This window comes from Martes martes (assembly GCF_963455335.1).
Source record: "Martes martes genome assembly, chromosome: 18".
Taxonomy (NCBI): domain Eukaryota; kingdom Metazoa; phylum Chordata; class Mammalia; order Carnivora; family Mustelidae; genus Martes; species Martes martes.
Window position 1 is genome coordinate 38573789 of NC_137906.1, and position 15859 is coordinate 38589647.

At 52.5% G+C, this 15859-nt stretch overlaps 1 long non-coding RNA gene across 1 annotated transcript; it reads right to left on the minus strand.

Moving 5' to 3' along the window:
* Window positions 1-1851: 1851 nt before the first annotated feature.
* On the minus strand, window positions 1852-14163 carry LOC308359330. The gene is made up of 4 exons (XR_013968424.1): window positions 13379-14163; window positions 11027-11461; window positions 10410-10610; window positions 1852-2146 (listed from the first exon to the last, which is right to left on the minus strand). It is a non-coding gene; the product is annotated as an uncharacterized lncRNA (long non-coding RNA).
* Between the last annotated feature and the right edge of the window lie 1696 nt (window positions 14164-15859).

Here is a 15859-nt window from a genome sequence, read left to right on the forward strand (position 1 = left end):
GGAAGAGCGGCATTGACATAATGTGGAGAAGGCAGAGCCGTGTGGTGGGGACACATCAGGGTCCAGGCTGAGGAAGTTCCCGAGGGATCCATGGGGTCGGGACAATTACTAACCGCTAAGAGGGAGCAGAGAAGGCCAAGCGGTAGCACATGGACGGAGTTAGAGACTGGGCCGGCGAGGAGCGGGAGCCCCTACATCCGACAGTCCCCCTGTTCAGGGCCCCCTTGCCCTCTCTCTGTGGGGACGGTCTCTCCCTTGTGGCCACCACCATTTCAGAGCCAAGCTCTTCACAGGAGTGAGACGGTACAGGAATGTCGGGGTTAAAAGAGCTACCTGAAACCTGTCTGGGATGGGAGAGGCAGAGCAGGTTGGTAGGACGTGTCAGGGCGCCGGCCGCCTCTCCTACCACCCCTCGCTCACTAAGGGCCAGTTAGAAGCTTGGGACATAACGGATGCAGGTGGCTCCGGGTGCGTGCCACGTGCCACGTACTGGGGATTTCACAGTGAACGTGGCAGGCGTGGTCCCTGGCCTGCGGGAGCCACACTCCATGGGGAAACGGACGACAGGTGAAGGAAGAAAGCTACTTTGGGATAAGTGCTGGACAGGGACCGCGGGGCGGACGGGAAGTGGGCGTAGCCTGTTGGAGAGGACACAGGAGCTGAGCTGGGAGGGAGGCACCGTCTGTGTCAGCAGCTTCGGGTGGGCGAGGACGTGACCCGTTTGGCGGAGCAACGAGGGGTGGCTGTGAGGTCCAGGAGGAGAGGAGGATGGGAGGTGCGAGGGCTAGACAGGGTATTGTGTGGGTTTACGCTCTACAAGCCCTGCTGCGTGTGACAAGGGGGAGGGTGATGACAGGGTCTGGCAACCGAGGTCCGAGTCCTGGAGCAGCCTGCGAGCTGCCCACGGAAGTGGCTGATGTGACAGCTCTCTTTCATGCCAGGAGAGCTGAGAAGACGGGGAAGCCCGGACACGGGGGGCAAGGCACTTCCCACACGAGGCCGCTGTGCTCCCCTGCCTCAGATGTGTGCCCGCCCAGCACTCGGCCACCTCACCTCTGCCTGGTGCTTGCAGCTCCTGATCTTAACCACTAGAGACCAGATAAGTGAGACCAAATTCTGTTTTTTGTTGTTGTTTTTTTTTAAAATCACAGGGGTCTGAAACTATTTCTTTTCTGCCTCCTCTGTCTCACGTGGTTTCCTAATGCCACTCGTAGACGTTTTACAGTACCTTAAGCAAGAATTTCTAGTGATAGATGATGGGGTCTGTTCTCAGGTCCCAGATTCTGGGAAGAAAGAAAGAAAGAGTGAGCTCGATGAGGAGACAGCCCTGTTGGGAGTGCCCAGAAAGTCACTCAGATCCCACCTGAAACGGGGGCTTGATACAGAGGAAAGCACTTTGAAGGGGTCACAGAGCTCACAACACAGAGCAGGGGAACAGTCAGAAGATAAACCGAAGTCTCTGCACCTCACCTGGGGCTGAGGAGGAACGCAACTCTGAGCTTGAGTCGGCTGCGGGGTTCTAGATTAAATGCCTTTGAAATAACCCAGAAAACAATATTGCAAATGTTACTTGATGGTAATAGCACTTAGGGTGGAGATTTCTTATGTGCAGCCCTAATGCTCCTTCACTACAATTGAATTCTGTTACTTCTAAACCAAGTATATTCACATCCGCAAGTCTGCCCTCACCTGCACACCAGCTCTTCCTGGACTTGAGACAAACCCCTTTCTCATCCAGCTTTTTTTTCCAACAGGGAAAGACAGAGGAGGACAAAACTGTTGATTTTAATTGTTAACTGTTGACATGTATATTTGCTGTACTGTTTTCTTTTAAGCAGATGAACAATCAGTGTATCATTATAAATCTCAGCGTTTATTTCATTAGAATCCTTGGGAACGTCCCTGCCCTCCTGTGTGTGGTTGCTGAAGTTCTGGGGTTGAATGTGAAGGGGCAGGACTCACCGTGCGCCCAGGCCCGCTCCTGCGGATCCCCCTGGCTTCGGGCTCAGATCCCTCGTACTGGAAACTCCTCCCCATCAGACTTGTGTGTGTTCGCCGAAGTTCCCTTAGTAAGTCCACAGAATGAACCACTTCCGTACTACGATTCTTGCGGATGGATTTCTGGGACAGAATGTATCATGCTGGCCTGAAAAAAATGAAAGGCTTGAGTTCCTGTGGTTTTTTTAGGACGAGGGTCATCTCTGGGTGGTGGGGCTTAAAGCCTCCCCCACCCCCATGAAACACGTTTTTTCTGTAATGTGCATATACGGCTTTAGAATGAAGCAATTTTTTTTTTTTTAATTAATGGCTATTATGCCAACAATCTGCTGGAAGGACCTTCTCACCACACAGAGGCCACTGGCGATGGCCCTGGTCCCCACCCTGGTGCGCTCAGACTCCGCTAGGGGGTGTATTCAGGCACATCTCCAGCTTCAGATACAGTGGGTGCAGGTGAGGCCCAGGAGTGTGTGTTTGTGACAGTTTTCCAGCACTGCTGGCCTGGGACCCCACTCAGAGCCCCTGCTCTGTGGCAGCCGCCCTCCACCAGAAGCTGTTTTCTCCCCAACCTGGCAGAGGGTGCAGGCTCCCAGGAACCTTTCCCAGAAAAGGGGTCTTCGAGACCAGGACTGTGTGTTGGGCAACTGGGGCCCAGTGAGCTGTGCTTGATGCCTGTCGTCTCCCAACCGAGGTTCCGGATTGACTCTTACCCCGCCAGCCCTTCTTACCAGGGATGCTAGAAAGATCACGAGGTCCCTGCACAGCCCTCCCCTGCCCTGTTGTCTGTCCGTCTGGCATCTCCACGGGGCCTCTGCACCCAAGGTGGCGAGCCGTGCTGTTCCTGGCCACGAGGGAAGGGCTGCGGAGTCCGGAGAGCTGAGTCGGCAGAACGGGAAGCCCACAGAGCTCGGAGAAGGGGCCTGGGCGGCCACGCCGGCCGGGGATGCAGGGGACTTCCAGGAAACTGGGCGGGAAGGTAGGACACGGGACCTGCTAGTCTTGTTCCCACACGGAGTAGGTAGGACTCTTGGCTCTGACAGCCAGGGGACAGGGAAGTCCCCGCAGAGGCCATTACCCCGCCATCAAGAGGACGCTGCCTCCGCTGCTGCGAGCCCACAGCCCCGACGGACGGCCCGGTACAGGCCAGAGAGGCTGGCGCTCAGCGTTGCGGCTTTTCCCCGTGCCCTCCGGAGCCCAGGGCCGCCTCCGCCGGCCTCTCTCACGGAGCACATGGCGTTTCCCTGTGCAGCTCGCGGCCTCGGCTTCCTCTGTGGGCCTCCAGCAGCCTAGACTCTGTCCCGTTCCTTCCTGCTCCAGCAACGCCCTCCTGTCCTGACCCCGGTGTGTGCTGGCCGAGTCCTGGCAGCACGCTTTCCCCTCGTTTCCGCCGAGCTAAGGGCAGCCTGTTGCTACTCAGCTGCCGGCGGCGAGGCCGTGCAGAGTGGAGGTAAGACCTGGGGACAGACTGGAGGTAAGACCTGGGGACAGACTGGCAGAAGAGAGAGAGCTGGCCTCTCGGCCTCAGATGGGTCACTGTGTCTGAACATCCAAAAAGAGACAGTGGAGGGGCGCCGGGGTGGCTCAGTCAGTTAAGCGTGTGCCTCGGCTCCCATCGTGATCCTGGGGTCCTGGGATCGAGCCCCGCATCAGGACCTCTGCTCAGCGGGGTGTGTGCTTCTCCCTCTCCCTCTGCTTGCTGCTCTGCCTACTTGTGCACACACGCTATCTCTGTGTCAAATAAATAAATAAAATCTATTAAAAAGAGAGGTAGTATAGGACAGTAGTGGCATCTAGGGGCGATTTTCCTGTGAGACCAGGGTTAGGAGTTTGTAAATACTAAAATCAGAGAATCAAACTAGGCTAGGACTTAGCAAAAGGCTGAATCCCAGGAGAAATTCCATTTAGGGGTGTCTGGGTGGCTCAGCTGGTTGAGCATCTGCCTTCAGCTCAGGTCATGCTCCCAGGGTCCTGGGATTGAGCCCCATGTCGAGCTCCCTGCCCAGTGGGGAACCAGTTTGTCCCACTCCCTCGCCGGTGTACATAACTTGCTTTCTCTCTCTCATAAATAAATAAGATCTTTAAAAAAAAAAAAAATGACAGCATAGGAGAACAGTACGTGGGATCTCCAGGTGTGTTCCCCATGACTACAGGGTTTGGACCTTGAACATAGTAAAACTGGAAAATGAACTTAGGGTGTTACTTATCAGAAGGCTGAATCCCATGAAGAATTCCATTTACGGGGGCGCCTGGGTGGCTCCGTGGGTTAAAGCCTCTGCCTTCGGCTCACGTCGTGATCTCAGGGTCCTGGGATTGAGTCCCGAGTCGGGCTCTCTGCTCGGCGGGGAGCCTGCTTCCCCCCCCCCCCCCCAGCCTGCCTCTCTGCCTACTTGCGATCTCTGTCTGCCAAATAAATAAAACCTTAAAAAAAAAAAAAAAGAATTCCATTTACGCATTTGTCCCTTATGGTGCTTGAACTGTGACTCTCCTCGTCCTGTTCTTTCTCCGCAGACCCGTGTCTTTCTGTTCCCTCAGGTCTTGAGATTAAAAACAAACAAACAAACAAACAAAAAAAAAAACAACTAAAAAAGAGAATCAAAAACCGGATGACTCGGGGCAAGCCGAAGCGAGGAAGGCCCTGTGGAGAAAGTCTAGGGGAAACCCTGAGCCCAGGAGAGACCAGCAGGGTGGGCCTGAGCCAGGAGGGCAATGTGGATGTTCTCCAGGGGAGCGGGCGGGAGACCCCCGTCCCAGGACAGGGGGCAGCAGACACCCCGGGCCGGGGAGAAGGCCGTGCGCGTGTCCTGAGTGGGGGAGACGAGTCTCAGGGCTCTCCCTGTCGCCCCCAGCCAGTCCCCGAACTGGAAGGAACGTCTACGTGCCAGCAGCGCGGGAGAAGCTTTAGCCGAGGTTCCTACGTCATTCGGCCCCCGAGGCCACCCAGGAGAGGAGCCTCACGCGTGCCGCGGGCGCGGGGAAGGCTGCAGCGAGCGCTCCGAGCTCACCGCGCACCCGAGGACCGCCCAGGAGAGCGAGCCTGCGGCTGGGGGGAATGTGGGAAAAGCTTCACCCAGAGCTCCAGCCTCACCGTCCGCCAGAGGACCCACACCGGGGAGAAGCCTTATCAGTGCACCGTCTGCGGGAGGAGATTCAACTACAGCTCCCAGTTCGGTGCTCACCGGCGGGTCCACAGCGGGCAGAGCCCCCAGCGCTGTGCGCATGTGGGAAAAGCTTCAACAGCTCCCACGTCCGTGCCCACCAGCAGACGCACCCTGGGGAGAAGCCCCGCCAGTGCTCTCGGGGTGAGAAAAGCGTCCCCGAGAACCCCGTCCTCACCCGCCATCGGGGGGCACACCGAGAAGAAACACGAACACCCCAAAAAGGGACACACGTTACGAGCATATAGGAAAGCCAAGAGATCAGTGCCCTAGTGTGTCTCTCCCGAAGCATCTCTCGGCTCGTGGAGGCCTCTGTGAGCGAGCCCGTGGCTCGGCAGGAGACTAACAAGCGGAGCTCAGGAACCACAGCAGGGACAGCCATCAGCGCACGTGTGCCGAGCTCCCTTCCTGGGCCCGCCACAGACCCCCGGTCCTGTGTCACCGCGGACTTCCAGCTGATTTCCACACGGGATCCACGGTCCTGCCAGGAAACTAGGGTAACCTTGTCCTGGAGAGAGAATGGGTGGCTGGAGGCCTGGGAACGGTTTCTGGGGCAGGTCAGAGAAGACGTGTTCCCTGCTCGTGGGAAGCACATCTGGAGGGGAATGGCCTTGATGACCCCTAATCCAATAATGACCTCTAGGCACCTGCTCTCTGCCATGTCTACCTCAGAGTAGGTCACTGCTCTGTCCGCCAGTCACCCAGAAAAGAGAGTAAAGCAGGGGGGACAGCTTAAGCCACAGGGTACCACTACTCGAAGTGACCAATCTCAGAGGAAGTGTGCCATCTGGACTCCTCTTTCTAAGATTTCTCCTCTCTATCACGCCCACCCAGGTTCCTGGTTTCTTGTGTTCCATTTAATGGTTTCTACAGGTTTATAAGCATAACTATTTCTTTTTATTTTATTTTATTTACTTATTTGAGAGAGAGAGATGACAGGCAGAAAGAGAGGAGGAAGCAGGCTCCCTGCTGAGCAGAGTCCGACGCGGGGCTCAATCCCAGGACCCTGGGATCATGACCTGAGCCGAAGGCAGAGGCTTTAACCCAATGAGCCACCCAGGCGCCCCGTGGCAGTACTATTTCTAATGAAAATAAAGGTGTTTCTCCCTCCAGTCTCTCGGCCTGTTGTGCTTATTTTCTCGATTAGAGACTTTATCCTTGGGGCCACTGGGTGGCTCAGTCAGTTAAGGGTCTGCCTTTGGCTCAGGTCATCATCCCGGGGTCCCGGGATCAAGCCCTGTGTAGGGCTCCCTGCTCAGTGGGGAGTATGCTTCTCCCTCTGCCTCTGCTCCCCACTCCTGCAAATGTGCTGTCTTTCTCTCTCCCTAAAATAAATGAAGAAAATCTTTTAAAATCCAAAAAACTTGATCCTTGTGCAGAGGCCCACAGGTTCCTGAAAGGGCCAAAGAGCCTGTGTCGGCACAGGAGGACATACAGGGGAGCAGCAGAATCGGGTCGGAGGTGGGCTGCATGCTCACGGCGGGGGGACATCACAGGTGTAAGGAAACAGGGGTGCAGGAGGAAGGACCTGCATTGAGGAGTACTAGGAAGCAACCTAGGGGCGCCTGGGTGGCTCAGTGGGTTAAGCCCCTGCCTTCGGCTCAGGTCATGATCTCAGCGTCCTGGGATCGAGCCCCACATTGGGCTCTTTGCTCAGTGGGGAGCCTGCTTCCCTCTCTCTCTGCCTGCCTCTCTGCCTACTTGTGATCTCTGTCTGCCAAATAAATAAATAAATAAAAATCTTAAAAAAAAAAAAAAACCTATAAGCTATTATTCTGAAGAGATATTTAACCTGTGAAATTTCCATGGATTAAACGTGGTCAGAGATGGGCACGTCGTCTCGTTCCTGGCCTGGGCACTCAAGCTGCTAGTACTTTCTCTAATTATGGTGAAAGCAAGTGTCATGGTGGCTGCTTCAGTCTTTTTGAGGAATTAAACAAGAAAATGTTTTTCCTCAAAACAATAAAGAAAAGTTTTAGTTTTAGGGAAGAAAGAGGAGGCAGGCAAGTCCGAAGACTCTGTGTCAGCGTCTCCTCCAGCTGAGCCTTGCCCAGGCGCCACATTTCCCTGCACACACCGTTCCCGAGCAGGAACCCCCGACAGCCTATGCTGGTCGGTTCCCAGAGCCCCGGGCGCAACGCTGCTCTACGCGGAGGGAAAAAATGGCATCTTCCCAGAGCCTGGCTGAAGGCAAACAGGTGGGTTTCACTGTGACCTGTCCCGGGACAGCGGACTCCACTGGACATCACGGTGGGGAGGAGAGACAGAGCCCAGGGTGGACCCGCAGGGAAGGGCTGTGGATACCTGGTCAAGGAGCTGGATTTGCTTAGCGAGGGAACCAGCGGAAGTCAGGGGACATGCCAAGGATCGGAGGCACCCAGGGAGCCTCTCCTGCAGGCTCCTGCCACTCCCGGGTGCTGCCAGGGAGCTGGGGGCAACTGTGGACCGCTTGCCTTGTTGGAAGTGGGGCTGCCTCCCCCCTCCAAACCGCTTCATGCTCCGGGCAGAGAAAGGAAGAGCCCAGCCCTCGCCTGTCAGCTGCCCTGGACAGTCTGGAGGAGACAGGTAGGAACTGGAGAGCACATTCATTGATTCATTCCTCCAGGAAATATTTCGCATCTTCTCATTCTCTGCGATACCAGGTTCTTTAGCAGCCGCACACAACACCGTCAAGGAAGCGGACACTCCATCTTCCAGAATCACCTCTCCGGACCTACAGAAGCACCAGCACCGGTCTGGCAGCACCACCGGCTCCAGCACCCCCAAGATGGGACCCAGCTCTGCAGGGCCTGTCTTCCAAGTCCTGATTAACCCAACCTCCCACTGTGCCCCCCCCCCCAGCCCCACGGGACTAGCTGCTCCCTGGGCTCACTATGTCGGGTACCTTTCTGCCTACCTCCCCGGGACTCCCACAGCCTCACCACTGCACTGGCCCCTGGAGGAGGAATCTGAAGTAGGTGCATAGCAGGGAACACCCCCAAGCCTACAGCTCTTTTCTCCGGTACAGAACAGCCTCCTGGTTTGGTTCAGCCCTTCACGTGTCTATTAAGAAGCCAGTTTTCCCTCCTGTGTGTGAAATCCTGGCACTCCCCAGATGGTTTCTGTACTTCCCTCCCTCACGGACACATTTTAACTAATCGACAGAATCTCAGTGGGCACTTCCTTGTGATTTACGAACCACTCCTGCGGGCAAGACCCTCCAGATTCTCGAAGCCCAAAGAAGACGGCCAAAGCCACAGATCACCCCCCCTTCACAGATATCAGTCCAAGGTGGTAGATGGGTGCTCGCAGCCGAAACGGGAGCTGGATCCCTCCAGCTGCCCGACTCCAACTTTCCTTTCCCCTGGCCACCTCTTCTCGGCCTGTCCAATATGCAGGAACAGCCCGGGAAACACTGGGACCCTGGGCTGGAGCGTATCCATTTCTCCACTGACCTTATCACATGCGAATCTCTGCATCCCCTGTTTTTGTTTCCGTCTCCAGTCTTGGCACTCACCCTTGGCTAGCTTCCTGGCAAAGAGTGAGGGCGGAGCGTTCTTTACTTGTGGAGAACACAGAACCCTAGCAAGTAACCTAAGTCCCTGTGGCAGGGGTCACGCCTCCAAACATGAACTTGGTGCAGCCAACCCTGTTCTGGCAGATGGAGGCAGTGGCTCAGACACGCTCCATGGACTTGGCCATTCTAGTGACACCTCTGGAGTTTTTGCAGAAGTTTGCGATTTACGGAGTATTGCAAGTAAAGTCTGGGTTTCCTGGGAGGCTCGATGCACACTGCTATCATAGGTTAGGTGATGTGCTTAGAGATTCAGTGACGGAGTTGGATTTTGAATGTGGGTTCAGTCAATTCCAAAATGTTAAGTTACTTCAGTCTTTCACTCCTGCAGTCTGGTCAACACTTTCTGGGGGACCTCAGGGAACACGCCTTCTACTGCATGTTACTATAATCAGACTAGTCTTGTGGTGCCAGGGGCCAGAGGCCTGGCCTCTGCCTTTCTGCCTCATTTGGGCCTGCCCTGAATATGCAGGCATCGCTTAGGATGCATGTCACGCCCACTACCACCAACTCTCCCAGATATGCCACTGTGCCTGGCACCGAAGTAAAAGCTACGCAGTACAGCATAGATAAGACACGGCGCCTAACAAGATTTTACAGCCTCAAGCTTGAAAAGGCCAAAGGAGAGCTCTAATTTGGTAGAAGCATGCTTACACAGTATCCATTACCATCGAGGTATTACCTACTGGAGGGCATCCATGCTTAGCAATAAGCAATAAGTCCACTGGAATCCCTGGCTGGATTGGCTTTAGGGTCAAGACTTCATACTCAGACACAGTAAGGAGACATATCCCACATGGGCTGCCTTACTCATTGTGGTTTTGGGGGTTGGCCAAACACAATGGGGCCTCACTCACCCATAGCCTCCCTCTCACCTTGGCTTCCTAGCCTCTGCTACAAGCTGGGCTCTCAATCATTGCACCTGTATGTTCCTTCTTTTTCAACTGACAAGCCTTGACCAGTCTAAATGGGGTCTTCTAAGTAGAGATGTATCCCACACCCCACTTCCTCTGGGTAGTGTCTTCTGATAGATCCCCCTGTCCATGCTTTCCCTGCTGAACTACCTCCCAGATAGGTGTTCAGAAAACTTTCTTATCAGATGACATTAAGATCAGACACTCTTTCTTGGTGACAAAAAGCCACCACAAATGCCCCAAGCACAGACTAATTCATACATAACCCTGCTCAGAGCTATCATGGAAAGAGCCTTTTGAGGAGAGGACCAGATGGAACCGTGAAGCCTACATTTGGGACTGAGCTGTCTCAACCTGTCACCCGCCCACCAATTCAGTAGCTCTCTGTTCCCAATTTAGGTCATGACACAACAAGGTCACGTCTATGATGTCACAGGCACTGACAAACTCATCCCCGATCCTTCTTGCCTCTCTCATTTCCAGCCTGAGACTGTATCTCACCGTTTGCTTAACATAGTTGGGTTCCATTTGAAGGCCCCATGGTCTGACTATGAGTTCTGGCTCTTCTATTGGGAAAATCCCCGGGCCTGGGCTTTGTGGGCTCCTAGAGAAGGTCTGCAAGTCCCCACAGAATCACAGAGTTGCTGGCTCTTCTTGGGAGCACACACAGCATCACCTGGCAAAAAACCCATCATTGACACCTTACCTCCCCCAGACAGATCATCTTAGGAGCCCGAGAAGAAAGGTATAGGTATAGACATTCCTGGAGGGCCAGAGCTGAAAACGTACCTGAGGAGTCCGGTATGTGTGGCAGGGCAGAAGGGAAGAGTCAGGAACACAGGGTCACACTGGATAGTGACAGAGAGGACTTCAGAGTCCTGTTTGCTCAGGACATGCAGAGAGGGCCGTGGCAGCTCGCATGCAGAACCCTGGAGCTCTGACACCTTGCAGCACTGCTCTCACCCCCAGCCGGTCTCACTCCAACCCTTCCTAAGCAGAAAATCAGTTATATTAGTCTGTTTGAAGGAGGGGTGTGACCCAGACACTGAGGACACAGCCGAAGCTCTCGTAGCTCGCTGGGCATTGCAATTCCTGCTCCACAGAACGGGCATGTTTAGAGGCAGAAGATTCTCACCTCAGAGCTTGCTCAGGTGAACACACCTGCAGAACAGAACACTGAGGTTCCATTTACAGGGGATGACTTTCGCCTTTCCTTCATCCTTGGGAACAGGGACCTACTAAATATTCTGTGACTGTGAGGGTCCAATCTCACTCTCCACCCACCATCCTGCACAGGGGGGAGTCAGCCTAACTTCGAGGGAAAGCAGCACCAGCAGCAAAATCGTTTCTCCACCCTCTTCCAGCTGCCTGTGCCCTCACCCAGGCCCTCCACAATGTGGTCTCACCTTCTCTTTACATACTCTCCTTCTCACCACACCTTGACCTCCCAGGTTCTCCCTCGAAATCCTGCACCAAGGTCAATGCCTTCTTGGGGTTTTCTGGCTGACGTCGTCTCCCAGGCTTGCATCTCGCTGTGCAAAATGGTCAGGAATAGCTTCAGCTCCATAATCTTCTTTGATGCAGCTTGGGCTGCTGCCATCCACAGCAGGTGTCCCAGAGCTGGCTGAAGGCCTCATGAGGCCAAGCACTTGCTGGTGACTGCAGGCTGAGGAGCTGGCAGGACATCTCCCACTTGCCAAACCCTTCAAGAGTCAGATCTGCCATCTGCCGTCCGCAAGAATGTGATCAACAAAGAGGAATTTACCCCCAGTGGATGCTGAACAGTTCCCACAACTCTGAAGAATCACCTCCAGGGAGGCCTCTCCAATAAGAACCGCGCTCTGGAAAGAGAAAGTGGCGAAGGTGAGACTTCATGCCTACTTCATTCTCCTAAGTGTAGGGACAAACGTACACATTTTTTCAGGGGGCATATGACAGAGTGACACCTAATGGAAACAGCACTGCCTTTGACCACAGGTGGTTCTGGTCTCCGCTCCTTGCTTCACTCCACACTGACTGATTTGGGGCAAATTATGCATCTTCTCTCAGTTCTTTTTCACATCTGAAGATAACAATGCCTATATTGCAGGAATGAGAAAAAGATTAGAAATGCTATTTGTAAAGCCTCTAGCTCTGTCCTTGGCAATTAGAAGGCGCTGAGTAAATGGTGTGTGGTCGCAAGAGAAACTCGATCTTCTAGGAATTTCTTCATGGCGTATCTCCCCATCTGACATGTATTTATAGATTCAATGTCATTCCCCTGCAAGAATGTAAGGCTCTTGGTGAGCAGGAACTGGTTTGGTCATGACGGAATCACAGCACTTCCAATACTGTTCAGTGCGTTTAACTGTTTGGCAAATGAGTGAACGGATGAGAAAATACAAGGAAGACTGGGGTCATCAGACCTAACTGACTGCCTGTCAGGTACTTAGGCATTATGAAGAAAAGAAAAGGAGATGAAACTGGTCTGTTAGAGATGTGTCTGACATCTGGCTTCCCTCCATTTCCACTACTAACATTCTAAACAGGATTGTTGAACCTGAGCACTACTGATACTTTGGGCAACACAGGTATTTATTGTGGAAGGGTGGATTGTGGTGGTGGTGGAGCGGGGGTTGGGGGGTAGGGGAGGTGAGGGGTGGTGGTGTCCGTGCATTATAGGAGATGAGTAGCTGCATCCCTGGCCTCCATGCACTTGATGTCAAGATCATCTTTGAGGTGTGACCACAAAATTGGCTCCATTGTTACCAAATGCCTTTTGGGAGCAAAATCATCCTTGGCTAGGAACCCGTCTGGGGACAAGTGATTAGACCAGGCTGTATAAAAGCCTTCATCTCTCCACCTGGTCTTCCTTCAGAGTAGATCTGGACTTTCTGACTTTCCGTATATCTGATCCAATTGTACAAGTCTCTTCCAAAGCCCTGGAGACTCCCTGTTGCCACTGAAGTAAAACAAGATCTCCAAGCTTACAAGACTGGCCTCAGCATTCAAGGCCCAATCTACCGTTCCAGCCTCACTGCCCAGTACTCTGCATATTCTCCAACCAGCGCAGGTGACCCAGTCTCAGATCCTGGAACCAACAGGCTCTGGGCTTTCAAGCCTTAGTGCCTGCCTCGACCCACTAACTTCTCCTGCCTAAACTACTCTTCTCAGGGTCGGATTCACTGAATACAAGGCCAGTGCAGGTCTCCGTCCCTCCCAATGAGGGGAGGAAGGGCACTTGAGCCTACAAATGTGGAAAGGAAACGTTTATGTCCTCAAAGAGAGCACCATGGAAAGGCAAGACCCCACTACCACCACCGCCTTCTTGAAGCCTCCGAACGCTGGGATCTCCTCGGCCCTGTCTCTAACCCTCTCTCAAAGCGCCTTCTCTAACTCCAACCAATACCAGGACGTTTCTGGTGGGTTGTCTTCACCGGCTTAGGAGCTCTCTGAGGGCAAGGGGAGGGTCTGAGTGCTCTTTCGAAGCAACAGGCCTCAGTGAACGCGCGCTTCAACGCCGTACATCGCAAGGGCAGGAGGCTCGGAACCTTCCAAAGGTCTCTCCAGGGGGAAATGCGCGGACCCGTGCCCCGAAGGGAGACGGGGGCGCGCCGGCCACTTCCTCCCCACACCCCCAAGAGGGGCGAGGTCCCGGCACACTGCCACTCGGGTCTTCGCGTCCCGGGAGGGAAGACCACAGCCGCAGGGTAGAGGGAGGGGCCGCAGAGCTCGGGGCCTTCCAAACAGGAAAAGTCAGCTTCACAAGTGTCACTCACCAGCCACTCCATCTTTTCCAACGCGCCGCACCGAAAGCTGCCGCGGGGAATGCCGGGACCTTCGGACGGCCTGACGCATGCGCAACGGCTCAGCCCCCCCCAACGGGCGGGGCGGAGTACGCAGGCGCTTCCTAAAGGACCTTTCGGTTTCTCTGGTTTCCGCCTTCCGCTAATCGACAGCCCTCCTCACCAATGAATCGACAGGATCTTCTTGGTGTCGTGCCCTGGAGCCAATCGGGGTATTTAAGCAAACGGCGGGTGGGGGGAGCCGGGCTTTAGGCGTTTGCTAACTCTCTCCTATTGGTTACTGCTCTTCTGTTGGCCAGGCGCTTCCGCTTCCTGACTTGGACGGGTTTTCCTTCCAACGCAGGTGTTGCTCAGAGGGTTTTCCAGATATGACAACGAAAGTCATCAAGGACGGTCACGCTGTTGGTGTGCTAGGCACAACTGTAAATAAGTCCATAATAACGTCATCCTGACAACAATCCTATGAAATCAGTAGTATTACCTTTTCCATCCTCCTGAAGAGAAAACCAAAGCCGTTTTTAAGTGACTGTCATGACAGGTGTAGTGATAGAACTCTCTCCCAACCCAGTGTTTTCTTCCCTGTTTCATTTTTCAAAATTCCATGAGTACCGCAAATCATTCTCATATTAAAAGGAATTCTCTCCCTTCCTATTTCCCAAGCTGCAATCTTTCCAGAGGAAATAACTTACTTGTGTTTCTTTTTGTACTTTCCCAAATGCAATTTTGCCTATTTATCTTAATTTCTTCTGTCTTACTATAATGACTTCCTTTTTTTTTTTAAAGAATCTTTTATTTTTAAGATTTTATTTATTTATTTGTCAGATCACAAGTAGGCTGAGAGGCCGGCAGAGACACGGGGGAATCAGGTTCCCTGCTGAGCAGAGAGCCCGATGGTGGGCTCGATTCCAGGACCCTGGGATCATGACCTGAGCCGAAGGCAGAGGCTTTAAACCACTGAGCCACCCAGGTGCCCCAACTTCATCTTTTTTTTAAAAATGATGCTGCGTTTAGTCATATACCAGAATATATTCAACCCTCTATCATTTCTTCTTTGATGTACAGCAAAACACTTTACTAATTTTCACACGTTTTTGTATTATTCTAGATTGGAATATTCTGGATTTGTTTTGAAGAGGGAGCTGATGGATTGCGATGTTGAGTGTGAGGGTAAGAATTGTGATCTATGTTTTCTGGCCCCTTTATTGATTCATCATTTATGAAGACACTAGTTACACACTGAAGGGGTAGCCCTCCATCCACATATAAATGGAGGGAGGTGGGATGTGAAATAGACTAGTAAACCTCCCTAGGAAAACATTCCACTTTGATTAAAAATCACCTGTACAGTTTTCACTGAACACTCCCACATGCATTATATCTTTAATCCTTATGTTACTGCTGGCTATTCTATTCATTTTACATATGATGAACGGGAGTGTTGGGAGATCCGACCTGTTGGTTACCATATCTCATTTGCACAATATACCAAAATGCCCAAGGTTCTAGGCTCCTAGTGTCATGACCTTTTTAAGGTTTCCTGATGCCTCTCTATTCACAGGGCAGTGTAAACTAGACCAGTACACTGACAAGAAAGAGAGACATAAGAGTCTGAGTTGGGAAAAAAACAAACCAAAACCAAAAAACAAAACAAAACAAAACCAGTTGCGTGTCTTCTCAGCCTCCTAAAATCTTTAGTGCACCCTTAAGGTCCTTGTTCCTCAGGATGTAGATGAGAGTGGAGTATGGGTATAACTATGTTAAGAACAGGATAAAGATAAGGAAACTGGTCTGACCAAGGAAGTAGCTGTTCTAGGTGAGATTTAGTCAGCAGTCACTATCCCTGTATTCCTGCACCCCCAGGTGGGACCTGGGGGTTCCTAAGCCTTTGCTTCTCTCCATCCATGGCTTAGTAGATCCTTGGCCAACGTCTGTAATGTAGATATAGTTAACAAGGACCAATCCTATGGAGAAAAGAAGTATGATTGTAGGAAGATGATTGTAGTCACAAAGACACTTAACTTTTGAAACGTTTATGGCCATATGTAACTTTATCCAGGCAGGAACCTCATAAAGGAAGTGGTCAACTGTCCCTCTGCCTTTCACAGAGAGACAGATGTAATGTCTGAACTAGGTAATTGTGGGAAACATTCTGCAAGGCCAGAGTTGCCAACTTCAAGCAGTCGTATCACTGCTTGACCACAGCATGGTGGAAGGGAACAGATGACAATGTGTGGCCAAGGCTATCACTGCTGAGAGAATGCTCTCAGTGCAGGTGAGGGCCAGGACAAAAAAAAAAAAAAAAAAAAAAATGGAAAAATAAAGGTCAACTATAATCTTATGGCCTATTCGTGTACATCTCCAAGTTTTCTGGCTTTCTGGGATTACCGTATTTTTTATTATCCAAATAATGACATGAGCCTTCTTCTCCCATGGTTGTAGGACTTTTTTTAATTT